Raw genomic sequence first — 5791 nt, 5'->3', positions numbered from 1 at the left:
AAGGACAGTGGTTTTTCAAGACGACATCCTCATCATGGGTCGCGATACTGAAGAACACCTCCACAACCTGGAGGAGGTGCTACGCAGACTGGACCGGGTAGGGCTGCGACTGAAAAAGGCGAGGTGCATCTTCTTAGCTCCAGAGGTAGAATTCCTGGGGAGGAGGGTAGCAGCAGACGGGATCAGACCTACTGCGTCCAAAACGCAAGCGATCCAGAAAGCACCCAGACCCCGTAACACGACGGAGCTGCATTCATTCCTGGGGCTCCTGAACTATTTTGGCAACTTTCTTCCCAAATTGAGCACACTGTTAGAGCCGCTACACGTGCTCCTACGCAAAGGTCGTGCTTTGGTCTGGGGGGACAGCCAGGAAAGGGCCTTTGATGGAGCATAACAAATTGCGTGCTCTAACAAACTGTTAACGTTATATGACCCGTGTAAGAACCTAGTTTTAACATGCGATGCGTCGTCCTATGGGGTCGGGTGTGTGTTGCAGCATGTGAATGCCAATGGTCAGTTACAGCCGGTAGCTTATGCCTCCAGAAGTCTGTCCCAGGCAGAAAGGGGCTACGGGATGGTAGAAAAGGAGGCGCTTGCATGTGTATATGCAGTAAAAAATAAATGCACCAGAACCTGTTTGGCAGGAAGTTTGAGCTGGAGACAGATCACAAACCCCTAACGTCCCTTTTGGCCGACAACAAGGCCATAAATGCGAATGCATCGGCCTGCATACAGAGGTGGGCACTCACGTTAGCCGCCTATGACTACACAATTCGGCACAGACCGGGCACCGAAAACTGCGCCGATGCACTCAGCAGGCTCCCACTAGCCACCACCGAGGGGTCAACCGAGCATGCTGCTGAGATGGTCATGGCTATTGAAGCTTTCGAAAGCGAAGGCTCTCCCGTGACAGCCCGTCAGATTAAAGTCTGGACAAATAAAGACCCGCTACTGTCTTTAGTTAAGAAATGTGTCCTGAATGGGGACTGGGCAGCCACGTACGGGACATGCCCTAAGGAGTTTAAACTGTTTCACAGGCGCATGGCTGAACTCTCGATTCAGGCCGATTGCCTACTGTGGGGAAACCGAGTAGTCATGCCCCAGAAGGGCAGAGAGGTGTTTATCAGAGAACTTCACAATGGGCACCCGGGCATTGTCATGACGAAGGCAATTGCCAGGTCACACGTTTGGTGGCCAGGGATAGATGCAGACCTGGAACTTTGATGTTCACAGGTGCAACACGTGTGCTCAGCTGGGCAATGCACCCAGGGAAGCCCCCCTTAGCAGCTGGTCCTGGCCTACCAAGCCTTGGTCATGCATCCATGTGGACTACGCAGGTCCTTTCATGGGAAAAATGTTTTTGGTTGTAGTAGACGCCTATTCCAAATGGATTGAGTGTGCCATTTTAAATTCAAGCACATCCTCTGCCACGGTAGAAAGTCTACGGGCAATGTTCACCGCCCACGGTCTACTGGATATCTTGGTCAGCGACAATGGCCCGTGTTTCACAAACACTGAATTCCAGGACTTCATGGCAGGCAATGGAATTAACCATGTCAGAACGGCACCGTTCAAGCCAGCCTCAAACGGTCAGGCAGAACGATCAGTGCAGATAATCAAACAGGGGATGCTCAGAATCCAAGGGGGTTCCCTACAAAGCCGCTTATCACGCCTCCTGTTGGCCAATAGATCCCGACCACACTCGCTCACAGGGGTTCCACCCACAGAGCTGCTAATGAAAAGGACGCTCAAAACCCGGTTATCCCTTATACACCCTACTATGAAAGAAATTGTTGAGAGCAGGCGTCAGTCACAATGTGACTACCATGACAGGAATGCGAGGGCGCGATGTATTGATGTCAATGACCCTGCTTTTGTCCTTAATTACGCTGCAGGGGCCAAATGGCTTGCAGGCACTGTGATTGCCAAAGAGGGGAATAGGGTTTTGGTAATTAAACTTACCAATGGACAAATCTGCTGCAAACACGTGGATCAAACTAAAAGGAGGTTCAGCAACCCCATAGAAGAAGCAGAGGAAGAACATGACGTAGAGTTTACTCCACCACAGGTGACCGAACACAGGAACCAAGTGGAGGAGAGCCCAGTCACTGTGGGCAGTCCGGACAGGCCTGAGGCACCGCAAACAGCAGACACTCAGGCCAGCGCCCAACAACCAGAGCCCCAACTCAGGCGCTCTACAAGGGAGCGTAAACCACCAGAGAGACTTAACCTGTGATCCCAATAAGACTTTGGGGGGGGGGGGGGAGGTGATGTCATATATTCAACTGTCATTGTAATCCAAGTATAAGCTGACCTAAGTTGGACACCTTGAGAACACTGACCACAGGGGGCGAACTTGTGGGAGACACTCCTAACCTGGACTTTCAGGTATAAAAGGGGAAGCTCCACCCACCATCTGCCTCTTGAGGTCTTGGTAATAAAGGTAACTGGTCACAGAGTGATCTTTTCTCAAGTATGGGCCTCGTGTGCATTTATACTGTATAGTAAGGACATATTAGGCGTCACTGGCAAGGCCGGCATTTATTGCCCATCCCTAATTGCCCCTTGAGAAGGTGGTGGTGAGCTGCTATCTTGAACCGCTGTCCTTTATAGGTTTGGTACAACCGAGTGCCTTGCTGGGCCCATTTCAGAGGGGCAGTTAAGAGTCAACCACCTTAAGAGTTATGCCCCCTACTCTGTTCTGGACCCCTACCACCAGAGGAAATCGTTCCTCTCTATCTCTACCCTATTGAATCCTTTCATCATCTTAAATGCCTCAATTGGATCACCCTTTAATTGTCTGTACTCAAAGGATAGCAAACCTTCTTCTAGGCAACCTGTCCTCATAATTTAACCCTTTTAGTCCCAGTATCACAGAGTGTCAGCTGTGACTCAGTGGGTAGCACTCTCGCCTCTGAGTCAGAAGGTCGTGGGTTCAAGTCCCACTCCAGGAACTTGAGCACAAGAATCCAGGCCAACACTCCCAGTGCAATGCTGAGGGAGCGCCGCACTGTCGGAGGTGCCGTCTTTCAGATGAGACGTTAAACCGAGGCCCCGTCTGCTCTCTCAGGTGGACGTAAAAGATCCCACGGCCACTATTTTGAGGAAGAGCAGGGGAGTTGTCCTGGGGCCAATATTTTATCCCTCAATCAACATCACAAAAATACAGATTATCCGGCCATGATCACCTTGCTGTTTGTGGGAGCTTGCTGTGCACAAATTGGCTGCTGCGATTCCCACATTACAACAGTGACTGCACTCTAAAAAGTACATCACTGGCTGTAACGCACCCTGGGACATCCGGCGGTCGTGAAAGGCGCTATATAAATGCAAGTCTTTCTTGCTTAATCTTCTATACTCAAGGATTCCAGAATGTGAGCCGAGTCTGTGCTACCCGCCCTTGTAATTTAACCCTTGTTGGCCCCGGTATCGTTCTAGTCACAAAAGGGAGAGAGGATTTAAAGCTTCAAAAAAAATAATAATAATCATTTGGAGCAGTTTCATTTTTTGTTTTCCGCACTCACTTCATGATAAAACTTTTAATATCTTTGAATACTCCATAAACACTAGTTTTGACCATGACACGGCGACAGCAGGTGACAATGTAAACCAGCCAGGGCCGGGCTGGGCTCCAGGCCCACCGTTTCAGAACGAAGATAAAATAGGCGGACAGGTGGGTTGCCAACCCCTCCAGGTTTGCCCTGGAGTATCCAGGAATCGCCAATTAATCCCGGCCACGCAATCCCCAAGAGAAAATCCAGCTTAACTCGTTGCCAAAAGGTTGGAGGGTGATGGGGAGGGGAGGCCTGTTTGCCTCGAGGGTCAACAATCGTCCAGTTTCGAGTCCGATCCCATTCCAATTTTCCGTGGCAAGAAGGGGCCACCTTGACGTCAGGCCAATGGCGGGAGTGCGAGGGCGGGGCCCAGGGTCACGTGGTAACGCCTCCCCCAGAGTTGGCAACCCCAATCATGGACACGTCGGCTACAACACTCGGCTTTAAGCCCCGTCGGATCTCAGCACGAGGCCACAGGAGGTCAAATAGAATATGCATCCACCTGCCCCCCCCCCCATCGCCCCCCCCGGGCTCTCCCCTCCTCCCCCCACCCCCGCGCTAGATCAGACATCTCGACGACTATCCCAACGTACTCCGTGGGACCCCCCCTCCCCCACACTTCCCACTTGGGTATCGCCACCTGCAGCTGCCCACGTCTACCGCTAGAGGGGGCTTCCCGCCCTCCAGATCCCCCGCCTCCCCCCTCCCCCCTCCCCCCTCCCGACCAACATCACTGACGGCCTCTGGGCGGGAGGAGTTCACTCTGGTCGTGAGGGTGGGCACCGCAGCTGGTCGCAAATCTACCCCAAAAAGTCAGCAAACCTGAGCTCTACCTGCTGGCCCCGGTGCCCGGCCCCATTTCCCCCTCTCTCCCTCTCAGGTCCTTCTGTACAGGCCCGGTTGAATTATTGACGGTGTGGGTTGCGGCCTGTTTAAATGGCCAGGTGGGCCCCACCTCTTCCTTTAAATGGCCGGGTGGGCCCCACCTCTTCCTTTAAATGGCCCACTGGGCCCCACCTCTTCCTTTAAATGGCCGGGTGGGCCCCACCTCCTCCTTTAAATGGCCAGGTGGGCCCCACCTCCTCCCTCAAATGGCCCACTGGGCCCCACCTCTTCCTTTAAATGGCCAGGTGGGCCCCACCTCCTCCTTTAAATGGCCAGGTGGGCCCCACCTCTTCCTTTAAATGGCCCACTGGGCCCCACCTCCTCCCTCAAATGGCCAGGTGGGCCCCACCTCTTCCTTTAAATGGCCCACTGAGCCCCACCTCCTCCTTTAAATGGCCCACTGGGCCCCACCTCCTCCTTCAAATGGCCAGGTGGGCCCCACCTCTTCCTTTAAATGGCCAGGTGGGCCCCACCTCCTCCTTCAAATGGCCCACTGGGCCCCACCTCCTCCCTCAAATGGCCAGGTGGGCCCCACCTCTTCCTTTAAATGGCCCACTGGGCCCCACCTCCTCCTTTAAATGGCCCACTGGGCCCCACCTCCTCCCTCAAATGGCCAGGTGGGCCCCACCTCTTCCTTTAAATGGCCCACTGGGCCCCACCTCCTCCTTCAAATGGCCCACTGGGCCCCACCTCCTCCTTCAAATGGCCAGGTGGGCCCCACCTCTTCCTTTAAATGGCCCACTGGGCCCCACCTCCTCCCTCAAATGGCCAGGTGGGCCCCACCTCTTCCTTTAAATGGCCCACTGGACCCCACCTCCTCCTTTAAATGGCCGGGTGGGCCCCGCATGCCCCCCCCCCCACCCCGTGGAGGTGGAGCCGCTGCCTGTAAAAGGTGGGCGAGGGGGAATTCTGCCACGCCCCCACCTCGGCGGTTAGTAACGGCGGTGTTTGTGGGCGAGTGTGGGACATTCGAGGGTGGGGGGGGGGGGGGAGGGGCTAACGGGGGAATTGGGGGGGGGGGGTGGGGTGGCGACAGCGGGGGCCGCATCATAAACGGCCCTCACCAAACCAGGGCCAAGTAAGCGCCATATCGTACCGGGAGGTGGGATCAACTGGGCTTGTATTCACTGGAGTTCAGAAGAATGAGAGGGGACCTCATAGAAACATATAAAATATGCAGGAAGAATGTTCCCAATGTTGGGGAAGTCCAGAACCAGGGGTCACAGTCTAAGGATAAGGGGTAAGCCATTTAGGACCGAGATGCGGAGGAACTTCTTCACCCAGAGAGTGGTGAACCTGTGGAATTCTCTACCACAGAAAGTTGTTGAGGCCAATTCACTAAATATATTCAA

Source organism: Pristiophorus japonicus, chromosome 26, assembly GCF_044704955.1.
Source record: "Pristiophorus japonicus isolate sPriJap1 chromosome 26, sPriJap1.hap1, whole genome shotgun sequence".
Lineage (NCBI taxonomy): Eukaryota > Metazoa > Chordata > Chondrichthyes > Pristiophoridae > Pristiophorus > Pristiophorus japonicus.
Note: the sequence above shows the minus strand (reverse complement) of the source record.